This window comes from Dendrobates tinctorius, unplaced genomic scaffold, assembly GCF_039654945.1.
Source record: "Dendrobates tinctorius isolate UK_male_01 unplaced genomic scaffold, ASM3965494v1 ptg000064l, whole genome shotgun sequence".
Classification (NCBI taxonomy): Eukaryota; Metazoa; Chordata; class Amphibia; order Anura; family Dendrobatidae; genus Dendrobates; species Dendrobates tinctorius.
This window is the reverse complement of record NW_027361732.1, coordinates 40,777,418-40,795,451: the sequence shown is the minus strand read 5'-3', so window position 1 is coordinate 40,795,451 and position 18,034 is coordinate 40,777,418. Positions and strand designations below refer to the sequence as shown.

Here is an 18,034-nt window from a genome sequence, read left to right as displayed (position 1 = left end):
CATTGGCTGGGGACACTTTAGGATGGCATGCATGGCCCCTTTAAGGAGGAGGGAGCATGCATGCACCCTAAGCACGATGCCCTGGGATGCCTACCATGTCCCCACCCTGGGCAGCAGCACATGAGGAAGGGTGGGACGGGGCACTGATGGTGAGTGACTCGGCATTCCTTGCCGGGGAGAGACACAGCGTTCATGGACGCCAGAGCTACACTCAAGATAGGGTTGAACCAATATCAGATCAGACAAAAAAGGCTCCTTTAACTTATGTGAGAATCATGTGGGAATAGTGGATGAGGGCAGGTATATCTCACCCAGATTCCTTTCCTATGTGGCCTAGTCTGGTCAGTATCGCACCTGCTTACTAATGGATAATGGGAGGTGGATATAAAAGGATGCAAGGTGGTTGTGTGAGTGTCTCAGCCTGGGAACACAGAGAGCCTGTCTGTGTGAGAGACACACGTGAGTGGAAGCAGTGCCCACTGCAACTGTGGTTTGGCTGGACGGGAGAAGCCCGCCAGTTGGTAGTTAGGTTGTCCATTGTTTAGTTAGTGCCGGACAGGCAAGGATTTGTTTTATGTTTTATTTCCTTTTGCATTGCTTTCACCGTTAATAAACCTGACCCAGGGTCAGTTATACACGAATCCCAGCTCTGTGCCTGAGTTTCATGCTGAATGCACGTGACCTTTGACCCCAGCAAAGGCGATCCCGGAGTGTTTTATCACATTGTGGTGGAGAACGTGGGCATCACGTTGCAAGCATGAGCATGGAGGACGTGGTGAAAGCGCTGGTACAGTCCACCGCCGTCCAGCAAGAAGCTAATCGGGTGATGATGGCCCAGTTGAAGGAGTTGGTGGACATGACAGTTACCGATCGTTCGCTTCTCCAGCAGGTGGCGCAGTGCTTGGCAAGCTTACCTGAGCTTAACCTGGAAGCCGAGTCGAGAGTGATTCACGTGAGTCGGTACTGGCAGAAAATGACGACGGAAGATGACGTCGAGGCATACCTGACCACGTTTGAACGGACGGCGGTGAGAGAAAAATGGCCGAAGGCACGATGGGCCGGCCTGATTGCCCTGTTTCTTTCCGGTGAGGCCCAAAAGGCTTATTATGACTTAGAGCCTGAAGCCGCGCAGGACTTTGACAAACTGAAAGCCGAGATCTTGGCCCGGCTGGGAGTGACGACCGCTGTCCGTGCACAGAGAGTGCATCAATGGACTTATCAGCCGGATAAACCACCACGGTCCCAGATGTTCGACCTGATCCACGTGACGAAGAAGTGGTTACAACCCGAGGTGTTGACAGCGCCAGAGATAATCCAGAGAGTCGTCATGGACAAGTACCTGAGAGCTCTACCGCCAGCCCTGAGGAAGTGGGTAAACCATGGAAATCCTACGACGGCAGATCAACTGGTGGATCTGGTTGAACGTTACTCCGTGGCGGAAGGACTCCGAGACGACGCTACCCCACCTCATTCTTCATCATCTCCACGTGGAACCGGTAAGACTGTTCCAGGGAGTAGGGGAGATGGAAAAATCCCTAACACAGTGGGGGAGGAAAACGGGACTGCCCGCACTGCGAGGCAGAGAGTAACGAACTATGGTCTAAGCAAGGGGCCCGTTAGGTGTTTCCGCTGCCAAGAGATGGGCATATTGCTGCGAACTGTCCGGTCACTACTGAACCCATGCAGTGCGACGTCACAGACTCTAAAAACCGCATGTCTATGGTTGCACGGGTAGTGAGTGTGAATGCCGGTCAAAAGGATGTGGAAAAACACTTGTGTGATTTAACTGTTGATGGCAAAAATGTGGTGGCATTGTTAGACTCGGGAAGTGTGGTGACTCTGGTGAAGGCCAGTCTGGTGTCAGCCCCGACTGGACCATCAGACAAATTTTCTGTAACGTGTGTGCATGGAGACACCTGTTCGTACCTCACCACGGTCATATGCATTACTACTTCCTATGGGTCTGTGCAACATAAAGTGGGACTCGTCCCGGCGTTATTGCATGATGTTATCCTGGGCCGGGATTTTCCCAACTTCTGGCAATTGTGGGAGAATCAGTTGATGCCCTCGGGTAATAGTGTACATGATTCTTCTCCCAGGGAGCGTGTGGGTCCCGAACCCCTGGAAGAGGTCTCCCCGGAAGACTCGGGGGAAGAGTCTGTGGGAAATGACCTGCAGTTCCCATTTTCAGTCATGGCGGGTGATAATGAGGAGACCGGGGAAGAGGAGGAGGCTGACAGCCGTCCACCTCCCCGTTTGCCGGATTTAGAAGTTCAGAAAGATGACTTCCAAAGCGAGCAAATAAAGGATCCTACCCTTTCTCAGGCTAGGACAAATGTAAAAGTGATAAATGGGGTACCCGTAGAACCTGGCTCTAGGCTGGCATATCCTTACATGGTTCTGGAGAATGATTTACTCTATCAGATAGAGAAAAAGGGGGAAGATACGGTGCAACTATTAGTCGTGCCAAAACCCTACCGGCGGCAGGTGCTGGACCTGGCCCACGGACATGTGATGGGAGGTCACCTGGGAGTCCAGAAAACCACCGAAAGGATATTACACTGTTTTGTTTGGCCAGGAATGCATCATGATATTCGTGTATATTGCGAGTCTTGTCCTGACTGCCAAGCCTCTGCACCTAAGCCCCGGTTCTGTAGCCCTCTGGTACCCCTACCTATTATTGAAGTCCCGTTTGAGAGGATTGGGATGGATTTAGTTGGGCCCCTTCCACGGTCTGCACGTGGACACCAACATATCCTGGTCATCTTGGATTATGCCACTCGTTACCCGGAGGCCATCCCTTTGCGTAACACGGCCACCAAGACGATTGCCAAGGAGCTGGTGCATGTGTTTAGTTGGGTCGGTATACCAAAACAGATACTCACCGACCAGGGGACCCCCTTTATGTCCAGGATAATGAAGGAGCTCTGCCGATTGTTACAAATCGAACCGTTATGCACATCCATGTATCACCCTCAAACAGACGGGTTGGTTGAACGGTTCAATAAAACTCTGAAGCAGATGCTGAGAAAGGTGATAGACAAGGATGGGAAGAACTGGGACTATTTACTTCCGTATTTGCTTTTTGCCATCAGGGAAGTACCCCAGTCTTCCACGGGATTCTCGCCTTTCGAGTTATTGTACGCCCGACATCCTCGCGGACTGTTAGACGTTGCAAAAGAAACCTGGGAGGGTCAGGTCACTCCATTTAAAACAGTGATAGATCACGTCACACAAATGCAGGACCGTATTGCGGCTGTTATGCCTATCGTCAAAGAACACATGATACAGGCTCAAGGAGCCCAAAAAAGAATCTATGATAGGGGCGCCAAGATCCGTACATTTGCACCCGGAGATAGGGTGTTGATCCTGGTCCCCACGGTGGACAGTAAGTTCCTGGCAAAGTGGCAGGGCCCCTTTGAGATCAAGGAAAGAGTTGGTGAAGTAAACTACAAAGTATACCAGGCAGGTAAACGGAAACCTGAACAGATTTATTATGTAAATCTGATAAAGCCCTGGAAGGATCGGTCTGCCTTGTCAGCGGAGCTGGCCCGTCCTGTCTGCTCGCATACCGTACCGGAGGTACGGGTTGCAGAGACTGTCTCTGAGCGGCAAAAGACGGAAGTCAGGCAGTTTCTACTTCACAACCAAAAGTTTTTCTCAGAAAAACCCGGGCAGACTATGCTAATGAAACATGACATCGTAACGGAACCTGGTGTCACAGTTCACGTAAAGCCCTACCGAATCCCGGAAGCGCGCCGTGAAGCCGTTTCCCGAGAAGTGAAGGCATTGTTAGAGTTAGGAGTCATTGAGGAATCGCACAGTGCATGGTCCAGCCCGATTGTGCTAATTCCTAAACCGGACGGCACCATCCGGTTCTGCAATGACTTCAGGAAACTGAATGCGGTCTCAAAATTTGATGCCTACCCCATGCCCCGGGTCGACGAGTTATTAGATCGGTTAGGAAAAGCCCGGTATATTACGACCCTAGACCTAACAAAGGGGTATTGGCAGATCCCTCTGGTGGAGGCTGCCAGAGAAAAGACGGCATTTGCTACGCCGGAAGGTTTATTTCAGTATGTGTATATGCCGTTTGGACTGCACGGGGCACCGGCGACCTTCCAGAGACTGATGGATCGAGTCTTGAGGCCACATAGGCGGTATGCTTCAGCCTATTTGGATGACATTGTCATTTACAGCTTGGACTGGGAGACTCATCTCCAGAAAGTACAAGCTGTGATTGACGACCTGTGGGAGGCAGGTCTAACCGCGAACCCCAAGAAATGTCACATCGGGCTAGAAGAAGCCCGGTATTTGGGGTATGTAATTGGGAGGTGTGTTGTTAAGCCCCAGGTTGATAAGATTCAGGCGGTTCAGGACTGGCCACAACCTGTCAACAAGAAGCAGGTGCAAGCCTTCCTGGGGATCGCCAGTTATTATCGCCGGTTCATACCCAATTTTGCAGCCATCGCTACCCCCTGACGGATCTTACAAAAGGGAAAGACTCCGTCATGATTAAATGGAGCTTAGCGGCTGAAGAAGCCTTCCATAGCATAAAACGGGCACTTTGCTCTCAGCCCGTACTGGTGACTCCGGACTTCCGCAGTGAGTTTGTGGTACAAACGGATGCCTCTGATACCGGTATCGGGGCTGTACTCTCACAAGTGAGGGACGGAGTGGAACACCCAGTCCTCTATCTCAGCAGGAAGCTGAATAAACATGAGCAAAGGTATGCAGTCGTAGAAAAAGAGTGCCTTGCCATTAAGTGGGCTCTAGAGGCCCTCAAATATTACCTGGTGGGCCGAAAGTTCAGGCTGATCACTGACCATGCCCCTCTCAAGTGGATGCACTTGAACAAGGAACGGAATAGCCGGGTGACCCGGTGGTTCCTTGCCCTGCAGGCCTACACTTTTACCGTGGAGCACCGCCCAGGGGTACAGATGGGAAATGCAGATGCCCTGTCCCGAGTGCACTGTTTGGCGGGTGTCATTGCTCGACCGGAGTGGTCTGAGCAGAAGGGGGGGATATGTGAGAATCATGTGGGAATAGTGGATGAGGGCAGGTATATCTCGCCCAGATTCCTTTCCTATGTGGCCTAGTCTGGTCAGTATCGCACCTGCTTACTAATGGATAATGGGAGGTGGATATAAAAGGATGCAAGGTGGTTGTGTGAGTGTCTCAGCCTGGGAACACAGAGAGCCTGTCTGTGTGAGAGACACACGTGAGTGGAAGCAGTGCCCACTGCAACTGTGGTTTGGCTGGACGGGAGAAGCCCGCCAGTTGGTAGTTAGGTTGTCCATTGTTTAGTTAGTGCCGGACAGGCAAGGATTTCTTTTATGTTTTATTTCCTTTTGCATTGCTTTCACCGTTAAGAAACCTGACCCAGGGTCAGTTATACACGAATCCCAGCTCTGCGCCTGAGTTTCATGCTGAATGCACGTGACCTTTGACCCCAGCAAAGGCGATCCCGGAGTGTTTTATCACACTTAGTAAAGGCACACATTGCCTCAAGCTTCCAATCCAATGAACCACATCTGCCACCTTTGGAAAGGTAACCTTGGCCAGATCTGTGCCTTGCCACAATTCTGTCTGTGAGCTCCTTGGCCAGTTCCTTTGACCTCATGATTCTCATTTGGTCTGACGTGCACTGTGAGCTGTGAGGTCTTATATAGACAGGGGTGTGCCTTTACAAATCATGTCATATCAGTTTAATTAAACACAGTTGAACTCCAATGAAGGAGTAGAACAATCTCAAGGAGGATAACAAGGAAATGGACAGCATGTGACTTAAATGAGTGCTCTGAATACTTAGGACCATGTGGTATTTCAGTTTTTTTAATAAATTTCCAAAAAATTCTACATTTCTGTTTTTTTTCAGTCAAGATGGGGTGGAGAGTGTACAATAATGAGAAAAAAAATGAACTCTTTTGAATTTACCAAATGGCTGCAATGAAACAAAGAGTGAAAAATTTAAAGGGGTCTGAATACTTTCCATAGCCACTGCAGATAGGAAGGCTGAAAAAATACATTTGTCCATCCAGTTCAGCCTATATTCCATCAGAATAAATCCCTAGATCTACGTCCTTCTAAAGAACCTAATAACTGTAAGATACAATATTGTTACACTCCAGGACATCCAGGCCTCTCTTGAACCCCTCGACTGAGTTCACCATCACCACCTCCAGATTCTCACTACCCAAACAGTAAGGAATCCTCTTCTATGTTGGTGGAAAAACCTTCTCTTCTCCAGATGCACAGAATGCCCCCTTGTGACCATCACCTTTCTTGGTATAAACAGATCATCAGAGAGATAATTGTAATGTCCCCTTATACGTATATTTATACATGGTTATTAGATCGCCCCTCAGTCGTCTTTTTTCTAGACTAAATAATCCTAAGTTTGCTAATCTCTTTGGGTATTGTAGTTCCCCCATACCCTTTAACAATTTTGTTGCCCTACTTTGTACTCACTCTATGTAGTTCCATTGTATCCTTCCTGAGCACCAGTGCCCAAAACTGTACACAGTCCTCCATGTGAAGTCTAACCAGGATTTTGTACAGTGGCGGTATAATTCTCTTATCATGTGTATCAAAACCTCTTTTAATACACCCCATGATCATGTTTCCCTGGGCAGCCGCTGCCTGGCACTGGCTGCTCCAGGTAAGTTTATCATTAACTAGGATCCCCAAATCCTTCTCCATGTCAAATTTACCCAGTGGTTTCCTGTTCAGTGTGTAATGATGATATTGATTCCTTCTTCCCACGTGTATAATCTTACATTTATCATGTAAGGTTATACACATTGTGGATCAGAAAGATTATGCATTTTACCTTTGGGGAGATGGGAGTTTGGTACCAGATCAATGTAGCGATTTGAATTTCTGTGTTGGTGGTAAATTTTCAGATTCGAACACAGAAAATAAATAGCAAAACTTCTGAATACATGAGGTAAACCATTGGGTATGACTTTAGACAAATTCACAGATAAAACATACATGTGTTCTGCCATTCAGGGCTCTAGCGCACAATATCACCCTGGTGCCAGTCAATGACCAGGTTATGTTTACGTAACTAAAATATGCCCAGAACCACAGCCGTGGACATATATATTCTTTTTATATTACTTTTCTACACCAGCATGTCGCAGACAACATAACCGTTCCTTGACAAAATCTCTGTCTGCCAGGGTGCATTTCACCACAGACACTTGGAGGAGTATAAATGGCCAAGGGTGGTACATCTCCCTGACTGGGCACTGGGTGACTCTGGTGGCTGTCGGGACAGGTGCTTCTCCACAAGTCTTGGAATACCCAAGGCTTGCAGGACAAACCTCTACATTTAACACTTCCTCCACTGCTTCTGCCTCCTCTATCACCTTTAGGGCCTCTAGCTGTGCCCTCAACCTCAGCCTTAGCAAGACATGTGCTCCAACAGTGCAGAGCGAATCCCCACCACCTCCGTACTGCGCAGCCAGGGCTCACCAAAATTAGGCAGTATTAAAATTGATATGCCTTGGAGACATACAGCTGAAGAGTTGTAGACAGCTCTCCAGGCCAAGTTTTATCAATGGCTTCTCTGCTGAACCTGCATCCAGGGAAGGCCATGTCCTATAACGATGCACACCTGGTGGCATCCCTACGGTGAGAGAAACTCACACACATGCCTTGCATGGCTCACGTCCTCAAACTGATGGTACAGCGTCTTCTCCGCCACTATCCTGGCCTAGGTAAGCTGCTCCAGAAAATACGTAAGCTGTGTGCTCATTTCCACTGTTCGCACCCCTCAGTTCTTTGACTTGCATTGATACAGTAATCTTTGTCCATGCCAGTTAACAGGTTGATATGTGATGTGCCGACACATTGTAATTCCACTCTGCACATGTTGCAGTTACTGTGGCACCAGCAATGAACTCTGATGTAGTATGTCATGTTGTATAGCAAGGGCCAATGCAGTACGGATGAGGTGCATATCACATTTACAGAGTGGGCACATTAAGGACCTCTGCATCCTTCTGCACAGTTTCAAAATGGCTACTAAGATGGTTAGTGCTAAAGATGCCGTCATTAGCATCACGATTCTGGTCATCTATATGCTGGAGCAGAATTTGAATAGACTGCGGGAGGAGATGGTGATCCCAGAAGGATAGGAGGAAGAAGAGGAAGATTCGGAAGGGATAACATTGTCTCTAAGCTCAAGACTGTTGTCATACAGGTAGGTGCCAAGGGAGGGTGGATTACTGTAATCTTGGGGGGCTGGTGATAACAGACAAACTGTTATTGAAGGTGCTAGATCTGAGGAACAAATGTAGGAGGAAAAGGTGTTGGGCGATCAACTGTCAGATGAAGTGGATAATCCTCCTCTCTCAGTTGTTCGTGGTTGGCAGGAGAGGATGGAGGAAACGAGCCTCATTGTTACCCAGCCACAAAGACAGCATGGGCTTGGAAATCATGGTACCTTCTTGCTGCACTATCTGCAACACGATCCCCATATAGTTATGATTATGAATAATGCTGACTACTGGGTTGCCACTCTGTTAGATCCACGTTATAAAACCACATTTTGCAGATGATTCCCGCCCCAGAAAGGGACCCACGAATGCTAGTGTATCGAAACACACTTTTACGCAACCTTAAAAGAGGTTTTCCCCAAGACAGAAGGGAAGCACACAGTTTGCATCACAGTTCTACACTTTCAACCTCTGGCTCAATTTGTCAACATCAAAGGATTAGCAGCAGTGGTGGAAGAGGAAGAAGCCATATCTGTGAGTTCTTTGACACTTTTTTAAGATCAATTCATGCACCAGCACAACAAAGTCCAAGTATTACGCGTGATGAATGAATGAAGAGGATGGTGCAGGAGTATCTCGAACTGAATATAAATACCATCAGGAAGGATTTGGACCCTTTCACATTTTGGTCATCCAGGCTTTCGAGGTTTTATCATGCTCGGCAGCCAGCGTTCTCTCATAACGTGTTTTCAGCGCTGCTGGTGGTGTCCTGATGGATAAGCACAACTAGCTGTCCCCTAAAAGTGTAGACCACCTAACTTTAATCAAGATTAACAAATCATGGATCTCCATGGACTTTTGCACCCGAATTGCAGACTGTACATACTAGGTGATATTGCATTTTTTAGTGTGATGCATTAATATCACGTAACTGCACTCTGTGATATCTTTAGTGTGGCTTCTGTGCCTGCTGTGGTTGCTGCTGCTGCTGCTGCTGGTGGTGTTAACACAAATGTGTGGAAATGTGAACAGTCAAGGTTGGTCTACATCTGCTGGTTTACCTGCAGTGGAAGACATCTCGGTCCCAATAATACTATTTGTATTCTCGTGACAATTATTCCACTTCAGTGTAGTGTCAGGCCCTCATTTTTTAAAATGTGAACACTCCTGGTTGGGTGTCCATCTGTTGGATTGGGTGTAGAGGAAGACCTGTCGGTCCCTATTATACTATTTCTACTCTTGTGAAATTACCGTATATACTCGAATATAGGCCGAGATTTTCTGCCCATTTTTTGGGGCTGAAAGTCCCCCTCTCGACTTATATTCGAGTCATATATGCCAAGGGGTTGGAGGTGGAGCGGGGGGTGTCAGGTCATACTTACCCCTCCTGGTGCAGTCTCTGCAGCCCCCTTCTTGTCCCACAGTCTCCCTTCCTTCAGCGGTCACATAGTACCACTCATTAAACTCATGAATATGCACATATTCATGAGTTTAATGAGCTGTACCACATGACCACTGAAGGCAGGAAGGAAGACAGTGGAAGAACGGAGCTGCAGAGACCACACCAGGATGGGTTAATTATAGCGATATTCATCTGGTCCCGCTACATCGCTGCTTGCTGCTGTCTGATGTGCCCTCTGTCAGTGACATTCAGACAGCAGAGGGCGCAGTGATGTGGTCAGTGTGCGTCATGCCCTCTGCTGCCTGAACGTCACTGACAGATGACGTGGCAGATAGCGGTGAGCAGCAGTGATGGACACAGGACAGGTGAATGTCTCAGGTGCCAGGTCCTGAGCCAGCAGCAACACCGGCACCTGACACCCAGCGATGGAGAGGTGAGTATGTCTTTTTTTTAATTTTTATTTGCAGAAACAGCATATGGGGGCATAATATATGGAGCAGCATATGGGGGCATAATGTATGGAGCAGCATATGGGGGCATAATATATGAAGCAGCATATGGGGGCATAATATATGGAGCAGCATATGGGACATCATCTATGGAGCAGCATATGGGGGCATAATCTATGGGGCAGCATATGGGGGCTAATATATGGAGCAGCATATGGGGTCATAATATATGGAGCAGCATATGGGGGCAGCATATGGGGGCATATTCTATGGAGCAGCATATGGGGGCCTAATCTATGGAGCAGCATATGGGGGTATAATGTATGGAGCATCTTATGGGGGCAGCATATGGGGCATAATAAATACATAGTAACATAGTTATTAAGGTTGAAGGGAGACTTTAAGTCCATCTAGTTCAACCCATATCCTGTCCTCACCTGCCCTAACATGTTGATCCAGAGGAAGGCAAAAAAAAACTCATGTGGCAAACAGTAAGCTTCACATTGGGGAAAAAAAATCCTTCCCGACTCCACATACGGCAATCAGACTAGCTCCCTGGATCAACGCAATATTAAGGAGACTAGCGTATATACCCTGTAATATTATACTTTTCAAGAAAGGCATCCAGTCCCTTCTTAAATTTTAGTAGGGAATCACTCATTACAACATCATATGGCAGAGAGTTCCATAGTCTCACTGCTCTTACAGTAAAGAATCTGCGTCTGTGAGTATGCTTAAACCTTCTTTCCTCCAGACGTAGAGGATGCCCCCTTGTCCCTGTCACAGGTCTAAGAGTAAAAAGATCATTAGAAAGGTCTTTGTACTGTCCCAGCATATATTTATACATTGTAATAAGATCACCCCTAAGCCTTCGATTCTCCAAACTAAATAACCCCAAGTGTAATAACCTGTCTTGGTATTGCAGACCCCCTAGTTCCCTAATAACCTTGGTTGCTCTTCTCTGCACCCACTCCAGTTCAGCTATGTCTTTCTTATACACCGGAGACCAGAACTGTACACAGTATTCTAAGTGTGGTCGCACTAGTGACTTATATAGAGGTAAAATTATGTTCTCCTCATGAGCATCTATGCCTCTTTTAATGCATCCCATTATTTTATTTGCCTTTGCAGCAGCCACCTGACACAGGCCACTAAATGTGAGTTTGTCGTCCACCCATAAACCCAGGTCTTTTTCAGTGACTGTTTTGCCCAGTGTTTTACAATTAAGCACATAATTATACATCTTGTTTGTTCTACCCAAGTGCATGGCCTTGCATTTATCCCCATTAAAGCTCATTGCCATTTATCTGCCCAAGCTTCTAGTTTACATAAATCCTCCTGTAATATAAAATTGTGCTCCTCTGTATTGATTACCCTGCAGAGTTTAGTGTCATCTGCAAATATTGAAATTCTACTCTCTATGCCCCCTACAAGGTCATTAATAAATATGTTAAAAAGAAGCGGGCCCAAAACTGACCCCTGTGGTACCCCACTGCTAACCGTGACCCAGACCAAGTGTGCTCCATTAATAACCACCCTTTTTTTCCTATCCCTGAGTCAGCTCTTAACCCACCTACACATATTTTCCCCTATCCCCATTGTTCTCATTTTATGTATCAACCTTTTGTGTGGCACCGTATCAAAAGCTTTTGAAAAGTCCATGTACACCACATCCACTGCATTCCCTTGGTCCAGTCCGGAACTTACCTCTTCATAAAAGCTTATCAGATTAGTCTGACAGGAACGGTCCCTTGTAAACCCATGTTGATATTGGGTCATGAGGTTATTCTTCTTCAGATACTCCAGTATAGTGTCTCTTAGAAAACCCTCCAGGATTTTACCCACAGTTGAGGTTAAACTTACTGGCCTATAATTTCCGAGTTCAGTTTTTGTCCCCTTTTTGAATCTTGGCACCACATTTGCTATACGCCAGTCCTGTGGTACAGACCCTGTTATTATGGAATCTTTAAAGATTAAAAATAATGGTCTATCTATGACTGTGCTGAATTCCTGCAGTACTCGGGGGTGTATCCCATTCGGGCCTGGGGATTTGTCAATTTTAGTGATTTTTAGACGCCGCCGTACTTCCTGCTGGGTTAAGCAGGTGACATTTAATGGAGAATTTTTATCCCTGATCATGTTATCCGTCATGGGATTTTCTTGTGTAAATACTGTTGAAAAAAAGTCATTTAGCATATTGGCTTTTTCCTCATCCTCATCCACCATTTCACCCAGACTATTTTTAAGGGGACCAACACTATCATTTTTTAGTTTCTTACTATTTATGCAGTTAAAGAATATTTTGGGATTATTTTTCCTTTCTCTGTCAATGAGTCTCTCTGTCTCAATCTTTGCTGTCTTGATTTGCTTTTTACAGAATTTATTTAATCTTCTGTACTTAGTTAATGCCTCATCACTACCTACTTGCTTTAATTCTCTAAATGCTTTATTTTTATCGCTTATTGCACCCCTTACAGGCCTATTTAGCCATAGTGGTTTCCTCCTATTTCTCGCATGTTTATTCCCATACGGTAAATATTGTGCACAGGTCCTATTCAGGATGCTAATAAACGTCTCCCATTTTCATTGTGTATTTTTATGTCTCAGGATATCGTCCCAGTTAATTGCACCAAGATCATCTCTCATCCGTTGGAAATTTGCTTTCCTGAAGCTTAGTGTCCTTTTAACCTCTCTACTACACATCTTATTAAAGGATACATGAAAACTTATTAATTTGTGATCACTATTACCCAAGTGACCCCAACCCTTACATTTGATATGCGGTCTGGCCTGTGGGTTAATATTAAGTCTAGCAGTGCCCCCCTCTTGTTGGGTCCTGAACCAGTTGTGAAAGGTAATTGTCTCTCATAGTTGCAAAAACCTATTGCCTTTGCTGGAACTGAAGGTTTCGGTTCCCTAATGTATTTCAGGGTAGTTGAAGTCCCTCATAATAATGACTTCTCCTTGAGTCGCTGCTTCATCTATTTGCTTTATGAGGATATTCTCTGTTGCTTCCATTATTTTTGGAGACTTATAACAAACCCCTATCAGTAATTTATTATTTTTCCCCCCTCCCCTTATCTCTACCCACAGGGACTCTACATTTTCATTAGATTCATATATATTATCACGAAGGATGGGTTTTAAGGATGATTTTACATATAAACACACGCCTCCCCCTCGTTTATTTGTACGGTCATTTCTGAAAAGACTATAGCCCTGTAAATTAACCTCCCAGTCATGGCTCTCGTCCAGCCATGTCTCAGATATCCCCACCATGTCATAATTATGTTCCAACAACATTAACTCCAATTCCTCCATTTTGTTGGCGAGGCTTCTGGCATTAGTATACATGCACTTTATGTATCTCTCTGTACCTCTATTCTTTCTTAAATTATTAACTGTCTAAGGGGCATAATCTTTGGAGCATTTTATGGGGCCATAACCTTTATAGAGCAGCATATGGGGCATATTATTCTGCGGAGCATCTTATGGGACCATTATTAACCTTTGTGCAGCATTATATGGGGTGTATTTTGTGTGGAGCATCTTATGTGGCCCATCATGAACTGTATGGAGCATTATATGGGGCTCCTGATTCAATATGGCTATTCAAAAACATTTATCCTACTGATGTCTCAATTAATTTTACTTTTATTGGTATCTATTTTTATTTTTGAAATTTGCCAGTAGCTGCTGCATTTTCCACCCTAGGCTTATACTTGAGTCAATAAGGATTCCAAGTTTTTTGTGGCAAAATTAAGGGAGTCGTCTTATACTCGGGTCGGCTTATACTCAAGTATGTACGGTAATACCACTTTTGTGGTGTAAAGCCCTCTCTTGTTTAAATGCGAACACTACTGGTTTGGTGTCCATCTGTTGGATTAGATGTAGTGGAAGACCTGTCGGTCCTTAATATACAATTTTATACTGTAATGAAATTGTTGCCACTTTGTGGTGTCTGCCAGTAATTATTGGAAATGTGACCACTCCTGGTTGTGTGTCCATCTGCTGGATTGGGTGTAGTGGAAGACGTGTCGGTCCCAATTATGCTATTTCTATTCTCGTGACAGTTATTCAATTTCAATGGTGTCAGGCCATTATTTTTTAAAATGTGAAAACTCCAGGTTGGGTATCCATCTGCTTAATTGGGTGTAGTAGAAGACATGTCAGTCCCAGTTATACTATTTCTACTGTGGTGAAATTGATGCCACTTTTGTGGTGTCTGCCACTAATTTTTAGAAATGTGAACACTCCTGGTTGGGTCTCCTTCATTCGTGTTGCCTAAAGCAGTAGGCCTCTGAGACCGTCAGGTCTCCACCTCCTTGGATTCAACTACCTGTTTTACTATCCTTAAATTTTTTAGACAATGGTAGTCTACGAAACTGATGTTTTTGCCACCTGAGTGTGGCTCAGCATGAAAGCAGATAGAGGGATTGCATGTGGTGTCAGGGTTTCCAGTAATGGAGTCCTACACCAATCCCTCACCCACCTCGTATTACTGTGACATTCAATTGAAAGCTGTAAGTTCTGTCCCAGACCATGATTGCTGCAGTGCCATGCTAAAAATTTGTACTGGGGTGAATTAAGGCCACTTTCCTGGTGTCTGCCCCTCATTTGATGTGTTTTGGCAACATTTGGGGCAGTTATAAGATGTTGTGCATGTGTTTTTTTTGCCCCCCATTGACCTGAATGACGTTCAGTAGTGTTCGGCAAATATTCCATCATTTAGGAGTTCTTATCCACATAAGGTGAGACCCTTGCAAGAGCCTCATCAGTCAGGAGATTAATGACGAAAATAACCTTTTTCCTATCACTGGTAAACGAACGGAGAAGGTTGCATCTGGAAATAGGTGCAACATTGATTAAGGAATCCATGATCATGATAATGATAATGATCCCAGCTGAATTTTGTGGGCAGCGGCATGTGTGCATTTGATTCTGAGCCTGAATCCAGAAGTTGTCTCTGCAACTCAATAATTTCCTTTTGCTGACCCAACACCTGTGTTTGCAATTTAGGAAATTTTTCTTGGTATGTGGCACCAAAAATTCTGAAATTCAGCGACTTGTTGCCTCAATTGGGATGAAACAAACTCCATTTTGTGTGGGAGATTATTCTGTTAAGGACTAACCTGAGTTGGAGTAGTGATACTAAAACCACTAAGGACAGCTCTGGCATATAGCCAAAGGTCGGTACACGGAGCAGCAGTAGGATCTTGAGGATAAGAGGAAATCGAAGTCAGGATATAGCCAGAGGTTGGTACACAGAGCAGCAGAATAGTTGGGACGATAAGCTGGTAACTTAATCAGGATATAGCCAGAAGTTGGAACATGGAGCAGCAGTAGCTTCTTGAGATAAGCAGCAGGTGGGAAGAAGCGAGACTAAAGACTGTGAGCTCATTAATCTTGCAATAAAGGAAGTGCAGTGCCAGATATAAGTAGTGCTCAATCAGGAGATCACAGGTGAGCCAATCAGGAACAACAACTCAGATTGGAAATATCAGGAATCACACGGGTATTAGTGTATGATTTAGCAAGAAATTGTCCAGGAAGCTGAATAGCTCAGAGAGAAGAGCTGCAACCTGGTGCACAGGAGCTGCTGGGTTCAAATCCTGACAGGTATCTTCATCAGGTTGAATGTATCAACCAATGGGGACTCTCAAATTTTTTTATATATTGGCTAACACAGTACAATATTTATATTTTTCCTAGAGCCTAATCAGAAATTATATTTCTTAATTTAGGATCCTGGTTTAACAATGAAATGTGTTTCTTAATAATCAAAGTAATTTTATTAAACTGTTGGCTATATTCTGGTGATAAGGTAGGTACCCAATATACTTGTGTATAAGCTGAGTTTTTCAGCACATTTTTTTGTGCTGAAAATGCCCCCTCGGCTTATACATGAGTCATTGTCCTAGAAAGTCGGCGGGGGAGGGGAAGAAGTGCATATTCATTACCTTAATGAGTGGTGCCAGCTGACCGCTCAGCACAGGAAGAGCTGCCAGAAGCCGGCGCCAACGAGATGCTGTGAGGGCACGCTGGAGCAGGGTGAGTAGGATTTTTTTTTGTAATATGAAGCATATATACCTGGATGGGAGGGGGGAAGTCACACATACCAGGACAGCGATGGGGAAGCAGCGCATACCAGGTCAGCGATGTGGGGAAGACATGCATACCAGGACAGCGATGGGGGAAGTCACGCATACCTGGACAACGACGGGGGAAGTCACACATAGCAAGACAGCGACGGAGGAAGCCACGCATACCAGGACAGCGACGCGGGAACCACGCATACCAGGACAGCGATGGGTGAGCCACACATACCAGGACAGCAACACGGGGAGCCACGCATACCAGGGCAGGATGGGCTTATACTCGGGTTGGCTTATACTCGAGCGTATATGGTATATGGTTATTACATTTATGTTTAATGCTATTTTTATTTTTCTGTCCTCTTTTGACCATTATGGTATTACAATCTATTTTATCCACTGCATTTTTGGCTCTAATCAAAGACCAAGAAAGGTAGCCTGTTATGAATGGCTCACTGAGGAGGATGGCAGGAACAGGCTAAGCCACCAGAAAGCCAGAGTGGTTGATAACTAAGCGGATTGCAGACCCCTGATCCTATCAACACAACTAGCAGTTGCCATGGAGCGTTCCTACGATGCCCTAGACGCCTTGGCACAGCCTGAGAACTAACTAAGCCTAAAGCCAGAAAGGTGAAATCTAAACTGCCCTGGAGCAGATCCTCAAAGGAATAGACAGCCCCCAAACATACAGTGGGGAAAAAAAGTATTTAGTCAGTCAACAATAGTGCAAGTTCCACCACTTAAAAAGATGAGAGGCGTCTGTAATTTACATCATAGGTAGACCTCAACTATGGGAGACAAACTGAGAAAAAAAAATCCAGAAAATCACATTGTCTGGTTTTTTTTCATTTTATTTGCATATTATGGTGGAAAATAAGTATTTGGTCAGAAACAAGCAATCAAGATTTCTGGCTCTCACAGACCTGTAACTTATTCTTTAAGAGTCTCCTCTTTCCTCCACTCATTACCTGTAGTAATGGCACCTGTTTAAACTTGTTATCAGTATAAAAAGACACCTGTGCACACCCTCAAACAGTCTGACTCCAAACTCCACTATGGTGAAGACCAAAGAACTGTCAAAGGACACCAGAAACAAAATTGTAGCCCTGCACCAGGCTGGGAAGACTGAATCTGCAATAGCCAACCAGCTTGGAGTGAAGAAATCAACTGTGGGAGCAATAATTAGAAAATGGAAGACATACAAGACCACTGATAATCTCCCTCGATCTGGTGCTCTACGCAAAATCCCACCCCGTGGGGTCAGAATGATCACAAGAACGGTGAGCAAAAATCCCAGAACCACGCGGGGGACCTAGTGAATGAACTGCAGAGAGCTGGGACCAATGTAACAAGGCCTACCATAAGTAACACACTACGCCACCATGGACTCAGATCCTGCAGTGCCAGACGTGTCCCACTGCTTAAGCCTGTACATGTCCGGGCCCGTCTGAAGTTTGCTAGAGAGCATTTGGATGATCCAGAGGAGTTTTGGGAGAATGTCCTATGGTCTGATGAAACCAAACTGGAACTGTTTGGTAGAAACACAACTTGTCGTGTTTGGAGGAAAAAGAATACTGAGTTGCATCCATCAAACACCATACCTACTGTAAAGCATGGTGGTGGAAACATCATGCTTTGGGGCTGTTTCTCTGCAAAGGGGCCAGGACGACTGATCCGGGTACATGAAAGAATGAATGGGGCCATGTATCGTGAGATTTTGAGTGCAAACCTCCTTCCATCAGCAAGGGCATTGAAGGTGAAACGTGGCTGGGTCTTTCAACATGACAATGATCCAAAGCACACCGCCAGGGCAATGAAGGAGTGGCTTCGTAAGAAGCATTTCAAGGTCCTGGAGTGGCC

At 45.6% G+C, this 18,034-nt stretch overlaps 1 long non-coding RNA gene across 1 annotated transcript in view; it reads right to left on the bottom strand.

Moving 5' to 3' along the window:
• Positions 1 to 15,466, bottom strand: part of LOC141094614 (uncharacterized) — a 70,354-nt gene extending 54,888 nt beyond the window's left edge. Inside the window, exon 1 of the long non-coding RNA XR_012233127.1 lies at positions 15,212 to 15,466. This is a non-coding gene — a long non-coding RNA (uncharacterized lncRNA). The remainder of the gene's footprint in view (positions 1 to 15,211) is intronic.
• Positions 15,467 to 18,034: the final 2,568 nt, after the last annotated feature.